This window comes from Mytilus trossulus, chromosome 14, assembly GCF_036588685.1.
Source record: "Mytilus trossulus isolate FHL-02 chromosome 14, PNRI_Mtr1.1.1.hap1, whole genome shotgun sequence".
In the NCBI taxonomy this organism is placed as follows: Eukaryota; Metazoa; Mollusca; class Bivalvia; order Mytilida; family Mytilidae; genus Mytilus; species Mytilus trossulus.
Window position 1 is genome coordinate 64,823,459 of NC_086386.1, and position 23,052 is coordinate 64,846,510.

The 23,052-nt window shown below is 33.0% G+C and overlaps 1 protein-coding gene across 5 annotated transcripts in view; it reads right to left on the reverse strand.

Annotated features, from left to right (window-relative positions):
• The window catches only part of LOC134696993 (serine/threonine-protein phosphatase with EF-hands 2-like), a 68,535-nt gene extending 45,483 nt beyond the window's left edge, over nucleotides 1-23,052 (reverse strand). For 2 of the 5 annotated variants that reach the window (XR_010103044.1, XM_063558987.1), the window contains exons 1-2: nucleotides 19,283-19,451; nucleotides 280-404 (exon numbers count right to left, since the gene is read on the reverse strand). The gene's annotated coding sequence lies outside the window, so the exon portion shown is untranslated. Of the gene's footprint in view, nucleotides 1-279; nucleotides 405-7,058; nucleotides 7,179-19,282; nucleotides 19,452-19,481; nucleotides 22,348-22,868 lie in introns of those variants that run through there. The other 3 variants (XM_063558988.1, XM_063558990.1, XM_063558991.1) reach the window with 3 other exon arrangements.

Below are 23,052 nucleotides of genomic sequence, written 5' to 3' on the forward strand. Positions count from 1 at the left end.
TACAATTTACAAATCTGAACTTAGGTCTTACCTTGAGAAAACATCAGATGATAGACCTTTTATACAATTTACAAATCTGAATTTAGGTCTTACCTTGAGAAAACATCAGATGATAGACCTTTTATACAATTTACAAATCTGAATTTAGGTCTTACCTTGAGAAAACATCAGATGATAGACATTTCATACAATTTACAAATCTGAATTTAGGTCTTACCTTGAGAAAACATCAGATGATAGACCTTTTATACAATTTACAAATCTGAATTTAGGTCTTACCTTGAGAAAACATCAGATGATAGACATTTCACATATTTTCCAAATAATGTATATGTTACATTACAGCAAGAAAGACCTCTCTGTTTATATTATCTGCTGATTTTGGTTATCACACTGTGTTTGTCCTGAAAATAATATTTCTGGTGTTATATATACTGGTTTGTTCAGTTGTAAATTGCATATAATCAGTTTTGTCTCATTAAGACATCATCAGTAGATATGTGCCATATACATTTAATTACTATATCACCAACTTGTATATTTATGGAGGTAATATGAATTTTCAATGAAATGATAGAAATTATAGAATGTCAATTCATAAAGGGGGTTATTCATGAGGTCTTATCCATACAGCCCTATTTGTACATAAAAAAAAACAAAAAAACAACAGCAGGTCACCAACAGGTCTTCAATGTAGCGAGATATTCCCGCACCCGGAGGCGTCCTTCAGCTGGCCCCTAAACAAATATATACTAGTTCAGTGATAATGAACGCCATACTAAATTCCAAATTGTACACAAGAAACTAAAATTAAAATAATACAAGACTAACAAAGGCCAGAGGCTCCTGACTTGGGACAGGCGCAAAAATGCGGCGGGGTTAAACATGTTTATGAGATCTCAACCCTCCCCCTATACCTCTAACCAATGTATGAAACTAAACGCATAACAATACGCACATTAAAATTCAGTTCAAGAGAAGTCCGAGTCTGATGTCAGAAGATGTAACCAAAGAAAATAAACAAAATGACAATAATACATAAATAACAACAGACTACTAGCAGTTAACTGACATGCCAGCTCCAGACTTCAATTAAACTGACTGAAAGATTATGATTTCATCATATGAACATCAGGCACAATCCTTCCCGTTAGGGGTTTAGTATCATACCATCATAACATATATGAGAAGAACATAACCCGTGTCATGCCAACAACTGTTTTTAGAATAAATGTGTTTAGTTCCGACGCAAAGACCTTATCAGGACTCAATATTAACGCCAAAATATGCAATCTTTAATGACTTGACAACAATATCGTAATTATATCCCTTCTTAATAAGTCTATTCAAAGGTTTTGTAAGTTTCTGAGGTGAATACTGACACCTTTGTGCTTTATAAAGAATATTTCCATAAAAAATTGGATGTGAAATACCTGAACGTATAAGAAGTCTGCATGTTGCGCTATATTTACGAATGATGTCTTTATACCGATGATAAAATTTAGTAATTTACTTAAATGTCATTCCGATAATGTCAGAACAGAAATGGTAAATTCTGTATGACATTCAAATCAGATTAACAAAATGAAAGATATGTAATTTTGGAGTTTCAAATTGGGTCTTGTCCATACAGCCGTATTTGTACATTTGCCTGGTCTGAGAAAAAGCATGAATGTGTTACAAACTTACAAAGCTGTTTGAAAGTATATTGCATCTTCTGTACACACATTGGTTATAAATGCTCGTTTACAGTTATTGAGATTTTGTGCTAGTTTAGTCATTAAGAATGTGCGCTAGTTTATAGTCATTAAGAATGTGTGCTAGTTTACAGTCATTAAGAATGTGTGCTAGGTTACAGTCATTAAGAATGTGTGCTAGTTTACAGTCATTAAGAATGTGTGCTAGGTTACAGTCATTAAGAATGTGTGCTAGTTTATAGTCATTAAGAATGTGTGCTAGGTTACAGTCATTAAGAATGTGTGCTAGGTTACAGTCATTAAGAATGTGTGCTAGTTTATAGTCATTAAGAATGTGTGCTAGTTTACAGTCATTAAGAATGTGTGCTAGTTTACAGTCATTAAGAATGTGTGCTAGTTTACAGTCATTAAGAATGTGTGCTAGGTTACAGTCATTAAGAATGTGTGCTAGTTTATAGTCATTAAGAATGTGTGCTAGTTTACAGTCATTAAGAATGTGTGCTAGGTTATAGTCATTAAGAATGTGTGCTAGTTCATAGTCATTAAAACTGTGTGCTAGTTTACAGTCATTGAGAATATGTGCTTGTTAACAGTCTTTGAGAATATGTGCTACTTTAATTTCGCTTTTTATTCTGATAATGTCAGAATATCAATGGGCAAGTTCTAGATAAAGGTTCAATCAAGGACAATAAAAATAAGAAGTTAGCTTCAAAAGATGCAAACTGTCATTTTCTTTAGAATATTTTAACAGATGATGACAACTAACAGACTTCTTGTGATAACAAGTGATCATACTGGCTCTATGTACTAGATAACAGGAGCTCATACTGACTCACAAGTACTAGATAACATGTGCTCATACTGGCTCTATGTTGTGGATAACACAAGCTCATACTGACTCACAAGTACTAGATAACATGTGCTCATACTGGCTCTATGTTTTGGATAACACAAGCTCATACTGGCTCTATGTTTTGAATAACACAAGTTCATACTGGCTCTATGTACTAGATAACAGGATCTTATACTGGCACTATGTCAAGATAACACAAGCTCATACTGGCTCCATGTACTAGATAATAGGCTCTCATACTGGCTTGATGTAATAGATAACAGATGCTCATACTGGCTCTCTGTACTAGATAACAGCATCTCATACTGGTTTCTTGTACTAGATAACAGGAGCTCATACTGGCTCGATGTACTAGATATTAAACAGGAGTTCATACTGGCACATACTGGCTCGATGTACTAGATAACAGGAGTTCATACTGGCACATAATGGCTCGATGTACTAGATGACAGAAGTGAGACATACATATGACAGACTAAATCTCAAGCTTATTCATTCTCTTATCAAATCAATTTTTCAATCATATTTAATCTATATGAATTATCACGTCATCATACATGGATCATTACATCTCATTTCCACATGACGCTTAATTAAAATGTTATAAAATGCAATATGTCTGCTATCCATGACAGATTCCTGGAAATTTAAATCACAAAATAGACACTGGAAAGTTTGTACTTTGACAAAACGATGCATGCATGTAAAACTCTATTGCAATATTGATGCAGACAGAAATCTCTATTTAAAGATCAATATTTTTTCTAAAAATAAAAAAGGCCATGACTAGAACTGTATATATATAAATTTATCTTTAAAATGAACAAACAGTCAAACATAGTATAAAGTTCACCTCAATTATTTAGCCTATATATGTACATCAATTTTCAAGGAGTTGCAGATTCAGAAACTGATATAATTCAGTCCATGTTTTTGTCAAGGAAAAGTTCCAAAACCCCATAAATTAGTCAGCTAATAAAATAAAATAGCTGATAAGCAGATGCACACATGTCCTGTAGAAGAATGTGTACAAGTTAAGTTTAATTCTGTCCTCTTATATCAAGGAGTTACAGTCTAAAATATGGGTTTGTGAACAAAGACACAAGATGACATAAGTGATCCCTTTTTGTTGCCAGTGACAGTTGGACAAAGTCACAAGATGGCATAAGTGATCCCTCTTTGTTGCCAGTGACAGTTGGACAAAGGCACAAGATGACATCAGTCCCTTTTTGCTGCCAGTGACAGTTGGACAAAGTCACAAGATATCATAAGTGATCCCTCTTTGTTGCCAGTGACAGTTGGACAAAGACACAAGATGGCATAAGTGATCAGATCCCTCTTTGTTGCCAGTGACAGTTGGACAAAGACACAAAATGGCATAAGTGATCAGATTCCTCTTTGTTGCAAGTGACAGTTGGACAAAGTCACAAGATGACATAAGTGATCCTTCTTTGTTGCCAGTGACAGTTGGACAAAGACACAAGATGGCATAAGTGATCAGATTCCTCTTTGTTGCAAGTGACAGTTGGACAAAGACACAAGATGGCATAAGTGATCAGATCCCTCTTTGTTGCAAGTGACAGTTGGACAAAGACACAAGATGACATAAGTGATCCCTCTTTCTTGCTAGAGACAGTTGGACAAAGACACAAGATGGCATAAGTGATCGGATCCCTCTTTGTTGCAAGTGACAGTTGGACAAAGACACAAGATGACATAAGTGATCCCTCTTTGTTGCCATTGACAGTTGGACAAAGACAAAAGATGGCACAAGTGATCAGATCCCTCTTTGTTGCTAGTGACAGCTAGATGCTCTAAGGCAACACAAAGACACAAGATGACCTAAGTGATCCTTCTTTGTTGCCAGTGACAGCTAGAGGCTATAAGGCAACACAATGGCACATTGTATAGAACCATGATTGAGGTAAATGACACATTGTATAGAATAAAATTGAGAATGGAAATGGGGAATGTGTCAAAGCGACAACAACCCCGATCATAGAGCAGACAACAGCCGAAGGCCACCAATGGGTCTTCAATGTAGCGAGAAACTCAAGCACCTGGAGGTGTCTTTCAGCTGGTCCCTAAACAAATATGTATACTAGTTCAGTGATAATGGACGTCATACTAAACTCCGAATTATACACAAGAAACTAAAATTAAAAATCCTACAAGCCTTACAAAGGCCAGAGGCTCCTGACTTGGGACAGGTGCAAAATTGCGGCGGGGTTAAACATGTTTTTGAAATCTCAACCCTCCCCTCATACCTAGCTGTAGCCAATGTAGAAAAACAAATGCACAACAATACGCACAGTAAAACTCAGTTTAAGAGAAGTCGGATGTCAGAATATGAAACAAAAGAAAATTAACAAAATGACAACAGACTACTAGCAGTTACTGAGATGTTAGCACCAGACCTCAATTAAACTGATTGAAAGATTATGTCTTCATCATATGAATATCAGGCACAATCTCTCCTGTTACGGGTTTAGTATTATACCATCATGAAATATATGAGAAGAACATAACCCATGTCATGCCAACAACCATGATTGAAGTGATGACACATAGTATAGAATCATGATTGAGATATATGACACATTATATAGAACCATGCTTGAGATAAATGACACATAGTATAGAACCATGATTGAGATATATGACACATTATATAGAACCATGATTTAGGTGATGAAAAATTGTATAGAACCATGATTGTGGTGATGACAGATTGTATAGAACCATGCTTGAGATATATGACACATTATATAGAACCATGATTGAGATATATGGCACATAGAATAGAACCATGATTGAGATATATGACACATTTTATAGAACTATGCTTGAGATATATGACACATAGTATAGAACTATGATTGAGATATATGACACATTATATAGAACTATGATTGAGATATATGGCACATAGTAAATAACTATGATTGAGATATATGACACATTATATAGAACCCTGATTGTGGTGATGACACATTGTATAGATGGTTAATAGCCAATAAATTATCATTTGACTGATTGATTGATTGATTGATAGATTGATTGATAGATATATTGATTGATTGATTGATCAATTGATTGATTGATTGATTGATTGAGATATTGATTGATTGAGATATTGATTGTTATTGGCTTGAAATAAAGTGGCAAATCTGTTAAAAAAAGATACAATAAAAGTGTTTTTCCTCTGATCCACAGCTTTTTCATAGTGCTTCAAGAAATAATTGTCTCTTTTTCTTTCCCCCTTTTCATTCCCTTTTAATCCTATATTAAAAGGATATTGAAATCCAATTATTATGAACTTATGTAATATCATATTTTTTTTCTATAACACCAACATTGCACTCTATTAGATCAATTCTTTAATCCAAACCATTCCTTAAATATGGATTTCATTTTGAAATATATTGAATTCAATATTGTCTCAACACTTAATTATACAAAGGGAATAAAGAGAAAAGTTTATCATGGAACAAATGTTATTTACATTGGTACCTTTATTAAGTGTTTTTTTTCATTATAAAGACTAAATCAAACAATGTGAGGCCTGCGGATCCCATATGCTCGGTTATAGTGCTAAGGATAAAAAAAACATAATATTAAAATTTAAAATTTAAGTCCATTATATCTTGGTCATAGTAAGTTTCAACTACTTTTGCCTAAGACGCAAGTGAGTGATTTCAGAAAGTTTTTTTTTCATTTCATTTATCAAATTATTTTTTTATTGATACTGATTTAACAATACCTTATCATTATATATTACATCTGAAACATCTCTCTCACTTTTTGGCCATGTAACTGTTTCTTACTCTCTCTTTTTCTTTCCATCTTAGGAATTATTTTCTAGCTTCCTTTTCTACTCCTCAAAAAGTACATTTAGTCTACCGCTGAATACATTTAGACTACCACTGAATACATTTAGTCTACCACTGAATACAATTAGTCTACCGCTGAATACATTTGGTCTACCGCTGAATACATTTTGTCTACCACTGAATACATTTGGTCTACCACTGAATACATTTAGCCTACCTCTGAATACATTTGGTCTACCGCTGAATACATTTTGTCTACCACTGAATACATTTGGTCTACCGCTGAATACATTTGGTCTACCACTGAATACATTTGGTCTACCACTGAATACATTTAGTCTACCGCTGAATACATTTGGTCTACCGCTGAATACATTTAGTCTACCGCTGAATACATTTGGTCTACCGCTGAATACATTTTGTCTACCACTGAATACATTTAGTCTACCACTGAATACATTAAGTCTACCACTGAATACATTTGTCTTACCTTAAATTTGTACTAATTTCCGAATTTAAGTCTATTATTGTTCTATGATACAGCACCATAGGAAATTTGTTCTTTCCATCTTAGTAATGTATTTTAGCTCACACCTCCCCTCCTCAAAATATTTCATTTGGCTACCACTGATTATATTTAATCAAAGATATATACATTAGAAATTAATATCCTACCTTAAGTTAGTATTAAATTCCACATTTACGTCTATTTTTGTTCTATGATACTTCTCTCCTGAGTCCCCACTGTATATATTGTATCTAAGTTTGTGATGCTTATTGTATATCTAATTAGTCTGTTGTTTACCAGACTCTGTACGATAATTATCACATCCTTTGTACGGTAATTTGAACATTTTTACTGGAAACATTATTAAAATTGATTGAAATTGATTCTTTCAATTGAATAATTTTGTAACCTAAACAAACCGGTTAGAACTATTGAGATTTTATGAAGATTGTAAAGAAAGACTTGGGCGTTATTGTGTGATTAAATCAAACTACATAGACCTGTTCAATTACGTATGACACTATGTAAATCCTAGAAAAAAAGAGACATTAACTTTGAAAATGTATCCCAAAGGTTAGATGTTGATTTAATTAAAAATTGATTAATCAACAAGAAAAGGAAATTATCAATCTAATTTGTAAATTTGTATTATAAAATCTTAATGCTGGGGAAACCTTAGAAAAGTGGTTTCTAGTTGATAAAGTTGAAGTCCAATCAACTTGAAACTTAGTACACATGTTCCCTATGTGATCTTTCTAATTTTAATGCCAAATAACAGTTGTAAAATTCATTTCTCAGTTCTCTTCCAAAACCCTGATACTTACTTTCAGATTCTTAGATCGCTTCGTGATAATATTAAAGACCAGAAATGAAAAAAAATCAGATTTTTTTTAATTATGGCATTTATTCCAATAATTTTGGAAAGGTGAAGCTAGAGGAACAAAAGTTCACGAATGCCCCATCCACACTATTATTTTCAATGTTCAGTAGACCGTGAAATTGGAGTAAAAACTGTAATTTGGCATTAAAATTGAAAGCATGTGTACTAAGTTTCAAGTTGATTGGACTTCAACTTCATCAAAATCTTTAACCCCAAACTTTAACCTGAAGCAGGACAGATGGAGGGATAAACGAATGAATGGATGGACAAACGGACATACAAACCAGAAAACATAATGCCCATAAATGGGGCATAAAAATCACTTCTATATTGTGACAGATAAATGCAGCTAGATAAAATGACCTTGAAGTCGTAGGAAACAAATATCCTTTCACATATTTTAATTTAACTTATAACGTTAAACAGTCAACCAAGATTGGAGTTGAACACACTTGCCATGTGCAAGACTCAAACTTACAACTTGAGTGCTAACAGGCTATTGATCCAGTAGACTAGAAAAATTACATAGACTAATAGGCCACAGAGGCCCCAACAGACATAACACAATAAAATAAGTAAGAACTGTTCAAACGTTATTCTAATGCAACAAAGTTTGTAACGTTCATTTTGATTGGATAACGTCACTTTTTTACATGGCATCATTGGACAATTAATGCTATGGGACGTACGCGCAAGCGCAGATGGCATATGACAGATTTTAATTACATGTTTTAACGTTGTTTTCTGTCAGTTTCATTAGAGAATGGAGATAACAATATTGTATTTTAAACTCCCACGGCATCAATTGGGGATTTGATGGTCGTAAATACCCGTTTACTGTCTCCGCTAACACGTGGCCAGTAAACTTAATTTGCGACCATCAAATCCCCAATTGATGCCGTTGGAGCTTAAAATACAATACAGTTATCTCCTAAATTGACAAACTAATTATAGTAAATGAGAATTCGGTATGGCTAGTAATGTTGGTCATTCATGCTGAATTCATAAACCTTTGTTTTTGTGTCTAATGAAATAAGAAGATGTGGTATAATTGCAAATGAGACACCAGTTCACTTTGTAAACATCTTGAAAATTTATGTCTAGAACAGCAACTATTACACCTCTCAGAATGCACCATTTTTAAATTTCAGAATTACAATGACTGATCTCAATATTGAGCAGAATCACCTAATAATCAAGACAGAGGTTAACTGTTGTGGACCACAACAAAACCTTTAATATCCTTCAATGGCAAACAAGCTTGCAGCTAGCTGTAATTGGTGGGTTTTTTTAACTCTTAAGTTTTTATAAGAAAACAAATTGAAGTTAAAAAAAGATTTTTATACTCCTTTTTTTATTTTTTTTTCTGTTGTTCAAGATGACCATTTGACATCTAAAAGTTCTTCCTAGCACTTTGATCTCCTACTCAAGATATTATATCATCTATTTCTGCTCTTTTGCTTTTATGAGCATATGGATTGGGTTTACAGAAAAGAGAATAATGGGACAAAAGTGTGACATAAATGGCTAAAAAAGTGAAAAAAATTGGCAAAAATATAAAAAGAATATTTTGGTGCTAAAATGTAAAAAAAAAATATAATAATTGGCAAAACTTATAAATGATAGAGAAGAATGGTTGAACTAACAAAGATTACAGGAATGAAGGACCCCCAATTGAGACCCTCTTTTATAATACCTAAAATATCCACTACTAAACTGGTGATGGAATTTGATCGAACTTACAGATTATGTTTATAAGATCAAACCTAGCATGCAATGTCAGGTTATTTTGAATACCGTTAATGGAATAATTATTAATTAATCAATTTTTCTCATCATCTTTTCAATTTATTGAATGGTACATTACATTATCTAAAGAAGACCCATTATTTACATCCTTCTCTTGTGAAAAAAAAACTATCAATAATTTTTCACTATAATTGCTTCTGAATTTAAGCATAAAAATTTGAAAATTGATGTGAACTCTGAGACTAAACTGAAAAAAAAACTATAAAAAAACAAACATTAAGCAATCATGTATTTGTAGCAGGTCACCCAAACCCATTGCCTTAGAAAATATAACTGCCCCTCTGAAAAACATACTGTGACTTGTGTGACCTTAAATGGTAAAAAAGGTTTAGATGTAAATCAAAGCTCCATCAAAACAGAAAAAAGTTGACGTCACAGCTGAAAAGTGATTAAATCTTCAACGTCATAAGGTCAATTAGCACATAATTTTAAGGTCAATCAAAGTCAATCAAAGACAAGATCAGTATAACACATATTGATGAATGATGTGAAATGTGTGTCATACATACCGTGTCACATTTAAAGGTAAAAGCATCAATAGAGGATAAAGTGACTTATAGTGCAGCAAGCACAAATACAAAGTAAAGATTACAACCAAAACATGCAAACATGTGTTAACCAATTTTTCTTTCAGCTGTAATCTACTGGATTGGTTTTTACCAGTCAGGGTTTCCCCTTTTTGCAATAAAGTATGCTAAAGTCAAGTAAAGTTAATTGTTGTTTATTTCATGTCCAGTGGCAATTATGGTTAGATCATATTGTTTTCGTATGTCCTATAAATTTGTACTATGCATGCTTTTTCAATGGAAAATTTGAAGTCACAATGCATACTTAAAATAGCAAGAAAACCGATGAGACAAGGATATATCACAATGCATACTTAATAACATGAGAACCCATGAGACCAGGATATATCACAATGCATACTTAATAACATGAGAACCCATGAGACCAGGATATATCACAATGCATACTTAATAACATGAGAACCTAAAAGACAAGGACAAAACAAAATGCTTCTTAATAGCACAAAAAACCAAGAGACGATGCTATATAACAATGCATACTTAATAACAAGAAAACCATTGAGACCAAGATATATCACAATGCATACTTAAAAGCATGAAAAATTTGAGACAAAGATATATCACAATGCATACTTGAAGGCAGAAAAACCATTGAGACAAAGATATATATCAATGCATACATACTTAAAAGCACGAAAACCATTGAGACCAAGATATATCACAATGCACAGACAAGATAAGATAGGATAAGAATTTTAGTAATCTAATCAAAAACCCATAAAGGGCATCATTTTACAACACAATATGATTGGAAAAAGCAAAACAGAAAACTAATACCATACTTAATAATAACGTTATGGACAGGATCAGAGCCTAACACAACATGTGTTTTATATAACTCTTATACTTAAAGGCACAAAAACCATTTAAAACCAAGATATATCACAATGCATACTTAATAACACGAAAACCATCGAGACCAAGATATATCACAATGCATACTTTAAAGCACGAAAACCATTGAGACCAAGATATATCACAATGCATACTTGAAGGCAGAAAAACCATTGAGACAAAGATATATATCAATGCATACTTAAAAGCAAGAAAACCATTGAGACCAAGATATATCACAATGCATACTTAAAGGCACAAAAACCATTGAGACCAAGATATATCACAATGCATACTTAAAAGCACAACAAGAGTGCACACGCTGAAATGTCTCGCCTTCTTTACTAATCATTGATATTATGCTGATAGTCCTAAGTATAAAGCTTTATTAAAAACTGTCACATAAACTTATTAACCAAAATAACTAAACAAAGACCAATGAACCATGAAAATGAGGTCAAGGTCAGATGAACCATGCCAGACAGACATGTACAGCTAACACTGCTTCCATACAACAAATATAGTTAACCTATTACTTATAGTTTAAGAAAAATAGACCAAAACACAAAAACTTAACACTGAGCAATGAACCGTGAAAATGAGGTCGAGGTCAAATAAAACCTGCGCAACTGACATAAAGATCATAAAATATTTCCATACACCAAATATAGTTGACCTATGACATATAGTATTAGATAGAAAGACCAAAACTCAAAAACTTAACTTTGACCACTCAACCAAGAAAATGAGGTCAAGGTCAGTTGACATCTGCCCGCTAGACTTGTACACCTTACAATCATTCCATACAACAAATATAGTAGATCTATTGCATAAAGTATGAGAAAAACAGGCCAAAACACAAAAACTAAACTATAACCACTGAACCATGAAAATGAGGTCAAGGTCGGATGACACCTGCCCGTTGGACATGTACACCTTCCAGTCCTTCCATACACCCAATATACTAGTCCTATTGCTTATAGTATCTGAGATATGGACTTGACCACCAAAACTAAACCTTGTTCACTGATCCATGAAATGAGGTTGAGGTCAAGTGAAAACTGTCTGACAGGCATGAGGACCTTGCAAGGTACACACATACCAAATATAATTATCCTTTTACTTATAATAAGAGAGAATTCAACATTACAAAAAATCTTAACTTTTTTCAAGTGGTCACTGAACCATGAAAATGAGGTCAAGGACATTTGACATGTGACTGACGGAAACTTCGTAACATGAGGCATCTATATACAAAGTATGAAGCATCCAGGTCTTCCACCTTCTAAAATCTAAAGCTTTTAAAAAGTCAGCTAACGTCGCCGCCGCCGCCGGATCACTATCCCTATGTCGAGCTTTCTGCAACAAAAGTTGCAGGCTCGACAAAAACCCTTCAGACCAAGATATATCACAATGCATACTTAATAGCACGGGGAACATTGAGACCAAGATATATCACAATGCATACTTAATAGCACGAAAACCATTGAGACCAAGATATATCACAATGCATACTTAAAAGCATGAAAACCATTGAGACCAAGATATATCACAATGCATACTTAAAAGCACGAAAACCATTGAGACCAAGATATATCACAATGCATACTTGAAGGCAGAAAAACCATTGAGACAAAGATATATATCAATGAATACTTAAAAAAGCACGAAAACCATTGGCATTGAGACCAAGATATATCACAATGCATACTTAAAGGCATGAAAACCATTGAGACCAAGATATATCACAATGCATACTTAAAGGCATGAAAACCATTGAGACCAAGATATATCACAATGCATACTTAAAAGCACAAAAACCATTGAGACCAAGATATATCACAATGCATACTTAAAAGCACAAAAACCATTGAGACCAAGATATATCACAATGCATACTTAAAAGCACGAAAACCATTGGGAACAAGGTATATCACAATGCATACTTAAAAGCACGAAAACCATTGAGACCAAGATATATCACAATGCATACTTAAAAGCACGAAAACCAATGAGACAATGATATATCACAATGCATTCTTAAAAGCACGAAAACCAATGAGACAAAGATATATCACAATGCATACTTATAAGCACAAAAACATTGAGACACAGATACATCATTACAGAACAGTAACAATTTGGTTTTGTAATAATGAATTTTATCTATAGCTTTTTAATACAAGAGTGCACACACTGAAATGTCTCGCCTTCATTACTAATCATTGATATTATGTTGATAGTCCTATAGTATAAAGCTTTATTATAACTGTCACATAAACTTAACATTAACCAAGATAGCTAAACAAAGACCAATGAACCATGAAAATGAGGCCAAGGTCAGATGAACCATGCCAGGCAGACATGTACAGCTAACAAAGCTTCCATACAACAAATATAGTTGACCTATTACTTATAGTTTAAGAAAAATAGACCAAAACACAAAAACTTAATACTGTGCAATGAACCGTGCAATTGAGGTCATGGTCAAACAAACCTGCGGGACTGACATATGGATCATAATATATTTCCATACACCAAATATAGTTGACCTTTGGAATATAATATTAGATAAAAAGACCAAAACTTAAAAACTTAACTTTGACCACTGAACCATGAAAATGAGGTCAAGGTCAGATGACATCTGCCCGCTAGACATGTACACCTTACAATCATTCCATACAACAAATATAGTAGACCTATTGCATAAAGTATGAGAAAAACAGACCAAAACACAAAAACTTAACTATAACCACTGAACCATGAAAATGAGGTCAAGGTCAGATGACACCTGCCAGTTGGACATGTACACCTTCCAGTCCTTCCATACACCAAATATACTAGCCCTATTGCTTATAGTATCTGAGATATGGACTTGACCACTAAAACTTAACCTTGTTCACTGATCCATGAAATGAGGTCGAGGTCAAGTGAAAACTGTCTGACGGGCATGAGGACCTTGCAAGGTACGCACATACCAAATATAGTTATCCTATTACTTATAATAAGAGAGAATTCAACATTACAAAAATTCTGAACTTTTTTTTCAAATGGTCACTGAACCATGAAAATGAGGTCAAGGACATTGGACATGTGACTGACGGAAACTTCGTAACATGAGGCATCTATATACAAAGTATGAAGCATCCAGGTCTTTCTACTTCTAAAATATAAACCTTTTAAGAAGTTAGCTAATGCTGTCGCCGCCGCCGCCGTAGCCGCCGCTGGATCACTATCCCTATGTCGAGCTTTCTGCAACAAAAGTTGCAGGCTCGACAAAAATTGAGAAGATAGATTTCAAAATTGTTAAGGTGAAACTGTAAATTTACATTAGGTTTACCTTAGTTGAAACTGGTTTCAACATTTCATTATTGTCATTATAAATGTATCCTTGTTTTCAAAATTCCAATAGGGAACAATTCATAAATTTATATTATAAATGTAAGCAAATTTAATAAGAGCACTTTTTGTTTTTGATTGTAAAATATGCAAAAAAGTTTTAGTTTTAAATTATAAAAGCAAATATCTTTAAATTCTAATTGTTTTTTTAAACTTGTGGATATTATTTCTACGTGCGGTAAATTAATTTATTCAAATTAAGGGACATATTTCAACATGAAATCCTAATCAGCGACATTATAAATATTATATGAAAAATTTATTGACAAACCTTTCAGATATGAAATTCATGATTTTGTTCATGAACTAATATCTCCAGGGCTGTATTATATCATAAATAATAGAAATCTTCTATTAATTAATCCCATTTTACAAACAATTATAAATGCATTAATAAAAATCCAATAATGTTCAACAGAGACTTACTCCTGCATTGTAATTGTCACAAATAAATAACCTCAGTAGAGAAGCTTCTTTTACCATTTTCCTATAAAAAATTTGAAATATTTTGCCTCATATATTCAAAGGAAAATCTAAAATCAAGGAATCACCATTCAAAATTTTGTCAAGATAACAAATTTGGTTTACAATTTTAGAGTCAAGTCTGCCAATTCTGATAAAAACAAAATGAAATATGTTTTTTAGATCTCTCTTATAATATTCTTATTTTTACAAGTTTGAAAAGATTAAATTTTTAAAACTTCAAGTTAAAAAAATGAAATCTGAAAATTGACATAACATCACAAATTTGCTCCATGTATCTTGTTGTAATATATGTGTTCCAAGTTACAGAGCAGATGATGAAATTTTCAAACAAACTAATTAGCAAACCTCACATTTAGCCTTGTTTGGACTGGGGGCTGGTTTATTCAGGTTTCCGTTTTGACCGGATGTTATTGACTTGTGAAGTCAAATATTTTGCATGCAAAAGTTCTCTCTCATTATAAATTGATAATGAATAAATACAAATAACCGTAATAATGTATTTTTTCAAAATCATGTCACGATTTGCAACATGACAAGTGTACACTGCCTTTTCATCATTTAACTATGTACCATTGTAGTATTCAATGCCTTTAGAATTTTAGTATTTATCTATGATATAAAATCAATTTATTATGTAAATATTAAAATAAGACCATGTGGTATGATTGCCAATGAGACTCCAAAGCAGAGAAAAAAACAGAAGTTAACAACTATAGGTCACTGTTTGGCTTTCAACAAGTACAAAGCCCATACCACACAGTCTGCTTTAAAGGCCCCAAATGATAAATGATTTTCTATCTTTCATTGTAAAGAATATGACATTAATAGCACTAATTATCTGCTTTTTATTGTTAAAACAAAACTCCAGTAAATGCATCTAATAAACAAGAATGTGTCCATAGTACATGGATGCCCCACTCCCACTATCATTTTTCTATATTCAGTGGACCGTAAAATTGGGGTAAAAACTCTATTTTGGCATTAAAATTAGAAAGATCATATCCTAGTACGACAAAAGAGACGATTTTTCATTTCCTATTGTTAATTTTCCTTTTTTAGACGGCATTGTGCCTTTGGCTCCATCATACGGTGTTTATATATCGCAACTCGTTCGGTTTGCCCGTGTGTGTTCTGATGTCATAGATTTTAACGAACGTAATCAATGCATCACTGGTAAATTGTTGTGTCAGGGATTTCGATACCATAAATTACTTAAAACTTTTACTAAATTCTTTCATAGATACAAAGATTTGATTAGTAAATTTGGCTATACCTGTAGAAAGCTTATTAAAAATGGTATTTCTCATCCTAAATTTTATGGTAATATTGTACTTAAAGCAAGGAAATCACTATGTGATCCTTGTAAACTCATCGAACCTTTAAACAAACTTATAAGTAAGGGTTATCGTACCAATATTGTAATTAGATCTCTGAATATAGTTCACATTGGCACTAATATTGATTTTGTCATTAGCAAATTAAAACATAACTAAATTTCATTATCTTTTGAGGCAAGATGTATAGGGGACACAGCCACGTTAACTTTTATTTCTATAGAAGTCGCTCTTCACTATACTACTACCTGTCGATACATTTATTTTTGGCATTGCACAAGTCATGTCTTCTTTGACTATTAATGACGTTAGAATACTAAATCCCTGTGATGTGTTTTAGTCGATTTTAATCTCTGATGCATGATTTTTTACTATTAATTGGTTTTGGCTTTTAACTAGCTGTCAGTAACTGCGAGTACTCTCAAATCGTATTTTCTTGTTAATTCGACCTGTTGATACTGTTTATAATGCTTTTTTGTCATTTTTTATTTATATGGATCTTGTCTGTATACCAGCTATGATTATTTGTAATATCTTCAATTTTTCACTTATTCTTACAACATTTGTATAAACTTCAAGATTATAAAAAAAACGTTTTTTTTCTAAAGTGAACATTGATTGGTTAAATATTTCTCAGTGTGTTTGAATTTGTTTGTTAGCCTTTTGGTCATGAATGTTTGTCTCTAATATTTAATTAACTGTGCATTTGTATTAAGATATCGCAGATCTAATTTATTCGTTCATTGTGTAATCATACGTTTTTTGATTGAGTTAAGTCTGCCAATTGATATTTTATTGTATGTTTTTCTATGTTGTGATGTCATGCTATTGTTTCAGAACTAGAGGCTCTAAAGAGCCTGTGTCGCTCACCTTGGTCTATGTTAATATTAAACATTGTACACAAATGAATTCATGACAAAATTGTGTTTTGGTGATGGTGATGTGTTTGAAGATCTTACTTTACTAAACATTTTTGCTGCTTACAATTATCTCTATCTATAACAGTAGTTTCTGTGGAAAATGTTAGTGAAAATCTACAAATTTTGTGAAAATTGTTAAAAAATGACTATGAAGGGCAATAACTCCTCAGGGGGTCAATTGATTATTTTGGTCATGTTGACTCATTTTTAGTTCTTACTTTACTGTACATTATTGCTGTTTACAGTTTATCTCTATCTATAATAATATTCAAGATAATAACAAAAAAACAGCAAAATTTCCTCAAAATTACCAATTTAGGGGCAGCAACCTAACAACCGATGATCCAATTCATCTGAAAATTCCTGGGCAGATAGATCTTGACCTGATCAACAATTTCAACTCTGTCAGATTTGCTCTTAATGCTTTGTTTTTTGGGTTATAAGCCAAAAACTGCATTTTACTCCCATGTTCTATTTTTAGCCATGGCCGCCATCTTGGTTGGTTGGCCAAGTTACCGGACACAATTTTTATACTAGATACCCCAAAGATGATTGTGGCCAAGTTTCAATTAATTTGGCCCAGTAGTTTCAGAGGAGAAGATTTTTCTAAAAGATAACTAAGATTTACGTAAAATGGTTAAAAATTGACTATAAAGGGCAATAACTCCTACAGTGGTCAACTGACCATTTTGGTCATGTTGACTTATTTGTAGATCTTACTTTGCTGAACATTATTGCTGTGTACAGTTTTTCTCTATCTATAATAATATTCAAGATAATAACCAAAAACAGCAAAATTTCCATAAAATTACTGATTCAGGGGCAGCAACCTAACAACGGAATGTCAGATTCATCTGAAAATTTCAAGGCAGATAGATCTTAACCTGATAAACAATTTTACCCCATGTCAGATTTGCTCTAAATGCTTTGCTTTTTGAGTTATAAGCCAAAAACTGCATTTTACCCCTATGTTCCATTTTTAGCCATGGCGGCCATCTTGGTTGGTTGGCAAGGTCACCGGACACAATTTTCAAACTAGATACCTCAATGATGATTGTGGCCAAGTTTGGTTAAATTTGGCCCAGTAGTTTCAGAGGAGAAGATTTTTGTAAAAGTTAACGCAGGACGACGACGACGACGGACGACGACAGACGACGGACGCCAAGTGATGAGAAAAGCTCACTAGGCCCTTCGGGCCAGGTGAGCTAAAAAGGGAGAAGGTTTGGGCCCATTAAAACGTTTAATCCCGCTGCAAATGTTTGCACCTGTCCTAAGTCAGGAATCTGATGTACAGTAGTTGTCGTTTGTTTATGTAATATATACGTGTTTCTCGTTTCTCGTTTTGTTTATATAGATTAGACCGTTGGTTTTCCCGTTTGAATGGTTTTACACTAGTAATTTTGGGGCCCTTTATAGCTTGTTGTTCGGTGTGAGCGTGTTGAAGGCCGTACTTTAACCTATAATGGTTTAATTTTTAAATTGTTATTTGGATGGAGAGTTGTCTCATTGGCACTCACACCACATCTTCCTATATCTATGTATATATACATTGGACTTCAACTTCATCAAAAACTACCTTGACCAAAAACTTTAACCTGAAGCAGGACAGATGGACGTATGGACGAAAGAATGCACAGACCTGGAAACATAATGCCCCTCTTCTATCGTAGGTGAGGCATCAAAAAAGAGAAATGGTATGAGATCTCTCCTCTGTAAAGCTCTTTAAGTTTACAGAGAATAAGGAGATAAACAAAACAACACAAAATATCTCAAAGAATCAAGATCTCAATTCTGGAGTAATATATAAATTATCAGAGAAAAAAATATTTGTTGATACCAAACCTTTTCTATTTTCTAAACTTAACAAAATGTAGAAATTTGCTTCTAAAGGTTGTACCTTTTTATTTCCATTTGTCAACTGTCTTTCATATTTAAAAAGTAGAGATTTTCTCCTATAAAAAATTTACAAAGCCTTTCAGGAGATATGTCTCAATAACATCTCAACAATTTGGACTGTTTTTATTTGACATTAGCTAAGAAGTTATTTTTGATACAAAATCTTTTTTTCCCAAATAAAAATTACAAAAATACAATACTTATACTAATATGCACAACACTAGATTTTAATTAATATCAACTTACCTGATTTCACAACATCTGTGTACAATGTCCTTATCCTAATCTGTAATTTCCTACCATTTCTGAAAAACAGAGAGAAAGCATTGTTTCTTCTACGTTGACATTAATTGACTGCAATTATTTTTCGTCAATATCTTAATTTTCATCAATATCCTATTCAGAACCTGTTCAATATTTTGTATTATTATAAAAGCATAATTACCATAGCAACAGTTTTCACTACATTATATACAACCGGATATTTTATGGTGCTAATTTTATCATTATTTTCTTGATTAATTGTCATAGACATGTGAACACGGGAAATACAATATGAACTGCTAGTATACCTCACTTTTAGGTAATGTACGTTAATCAAGGTAAAAGTAACAACAATCTGTGAAAATCTGTCAAAATCTTTTTTTATAAATATTCTGAATCATAATAATTAATTGTCAGTCACAATATTTTGCTATATAGATAGAGGGATATTTTTATTTTAAAGTACAACTTGGTACATATACATGAAATACAATATATTACAATTTTAAACATAAGCAGTCAATTAACATGCATATTTATACCAACCAGCCTTTAGAGGCTTATGATGCACTGTCATTTATGCACGAAAAATTATATGAATAAATATATAATTCATATGATATCACATTTTTCAAATAATTAATTGGAAAGCATTTGTGGTTCGATTTTAATAAACCATGCAATGAGACACATTTAATTGTCTGAAATTTGTTTGATTATAGTTTTTTCTTCAGTTGCTTTTTTTTCTCCTGATACTAATAATCTGTATAAGATGAAAAGATTTATTTGGTTGAAATACACGGTGCATTACGTTTGCGCACATTACCAAATACATTTGCCCACAAAAATCATTATGTTTGCGCACAGCTTTTGATTACATTTGCGCGCATTTTTTTGACAGGTAAACTCAGGTAAAATACATGTAATAATACTTATCTATTTATTAATTTGTTTAATTATTTACAAGTATAAGTACCCCTTTCGTAAGTCTAAGTCCTCTGTTCACCAACGAAGAGGTGGAAGTGTGATTTCGAGCAGTATAACTCCGTTTTATTATGCACATGCACACGCACTAAATCCTAGAAATATGAACATATGATTCCTTTTTGTTTATTTTCAATTCTAAGACATCCATGGTGTTGTGAACGTCATCTCTTGACTTTGGTAGAGTTTGGGTATTCCTTGTTCCTTTTTCAGTAGAAAGCCATGGTCAAACTCTTCTGGTCTTTTTCAATAAGTGTTTCTTCTTCTGAATGAAGTTACATGTATGCCTTAAGCTATAACGAGGATTATAATGATCACTTTATTCTTAGTTTCAGAATTCTATATGAACAACATATTATTTAAATTAACAAATATTTTCAAAATTAATAATTCAAAGTCACATTTATCATGAAAATAAACTAGAGGCTCTAAAGAGCCTGTGTCGCTCACCTTGGTACATTTGTATATGTGAATATTCAACAAAGGACACAGATGGATTCGTGACAAAATTGTGTTTTGGTGATGGTGATATGTTTGTAGATCTAACTTTACTGAACATTCTTGCTGCGTACATATATCCCCATCTATAATGATTGGCCCAGTAGTTTCAGTTAAAAGTGTTAGTAAAAATTTACAAATTTTATGAAAATTGTTAAAAATTGACTATCGATTCGTCTGAAATTTTCAGGGCAGATAGATCTTGACCTGATAAACAATTTAACCCATGCCAGTTTTTCTCTTAATGCTTTTGTTTTTGAGTTATAAGCCAAAAACTGCATTTTATCCCATGTTCTATTTTTAGCCATGGCAGCCATCTTGGTAGGTTGACCAGGTCAACAGACACAATTTTTAAACTAGATACCCCAATGATGATTGTGGCCAAGTTTGGTTTAATATGGCGCAGTAGTTTCAGAGGAGAAGATTTTTGTAAAAGGTAACTAAGATTTACGAAAAATGGTTAAAAATTGACTATAAAGGGCAATAACTCCTAAAGGGGTCATTTGACCATTTCGGTAATGCTGACTTATTTGTAAATCTTATTTTGCTGAACATTATTGCTGTTTACAGTTTATCTCTATCTATAATATTTTTCAAGATAATAACCAAAAACAGCAAAATTTCCTTAAAATTACCAATTTAGGGGTAGCAACCCAACAACAGGTTGTTCGATTCATCTGAAATTTTCTGGGCAGATAGATCTTGACCTGATAAACAATTTTACCCCATGTCAGAATTGCTCTAAATGCTTTGGTTTTTGAGTTATAAGCCAAAAAATGCATTTTACCCCTATGTTCTATTTTTAGCCATGGCGGCCATCTTGGTAGGTTGACCGGGTCACCAGACACAATTTTTAAACTAGATACCCCAATGATGATTGTGGCCAAGTTTGGTTTAATATGGCGCAGTAGTTTCAGAGGAGAAGATTTTTGTAAAAGATAATTAAGATTTACAAAAAATGGTTAAAAATTGACTATAAAGGGCAATAACTCCTAAAGGGGTCATTTGACCATTTCGGTAATGTTGACTTATTTGTAAATCTTATTTTGCTGAACATTATTGCTGTTTACAGTTTATCTCTATCTATAATATTTTTCAAGATAATAACCAAAAACAGCAAAATTTCCTTAAAATTACCAATTTAGGGGTAGCAACCCAACAACAGGTTGTTCGATTCATCTGAAATTTTCAGGGCAGATAGATCTTGACCTGATAAACAATTTTACCCCATGTCAGAATTGCTCTAAATGCTTTTGTTTTTGAGTTATAAGCCAAAAACTGCATTTTACCCCTATGTTCTATTTTTAGCCATGGCGGCCATCTTGGTTGGTTGACCGGGTCACCGGACACAATTTTTAAACTAGATACCCCAATGATGATTGTGGCCAAGTTTGGTTTAATTTGGCCTGGTAGTTTCAGAGGAGAAGATTTTTGTAAAAGTTAACGCAGGACGACGACGGACGACGACGACGACGGACGACGACGACGACGGACGACGACAGACGCCGGACGCAAAGTGATGAGAAAAGCTCACTTGGCCCTTCGGGCCAGGTGAGCTAAAAAAGGTATAGTCATTTATAATTTAATTTAATTTTTATTTATATTTTTACCTGAGTTTACCTGTAAAATGAATGCGCGCAATTGTAATCAAAAGCTGCGCGTAAAACTTTTTAATCCCCAAATGCGCGCAAACGTAGTGCGCCCAAAATACAAATGCAAATTTTCTTACAAAACTATCCATAAGAAAAGGAGCACTGCACACAAAAAATAAAACTATGACAATTCTTCTTCTAGTGGTACCAAGTTGATTCACATCCAACCAGAAATGATATCACAATATTTTTCAAAATATAGTTTTTATGAAATATATAGTATAACATGGTTTTTGAATAATTATTGAATAAATCAGTGGATGTAATGATATAAAATGTCACATTCCATGTTTAAAATTCAACTGTTATTTTGTTTTTAATCCTTTTCGTAATAAATGCAAGTTGAAGAGTAATACTGTGGATTCATTCACTTTCGTGGGTATCAACTCTCATGGATTGATAAAAACTTGGTTTTCTAGAGGCTAACAACTCACAGTGATCACTTAGGTGCAGATGACTTCTAGAGGCTAACAACTCAGTGATCACTTAAGTGCAGATGACTTCTAGAGGCTAACAGTGGTCACTTTCTAGAGGCCAACAAATGACTGGTAATTTTGGTGCAGATGACTTCTAGATCCCCCAATGTTGTCCTGTAACAAGCATGACTATCAACAGACT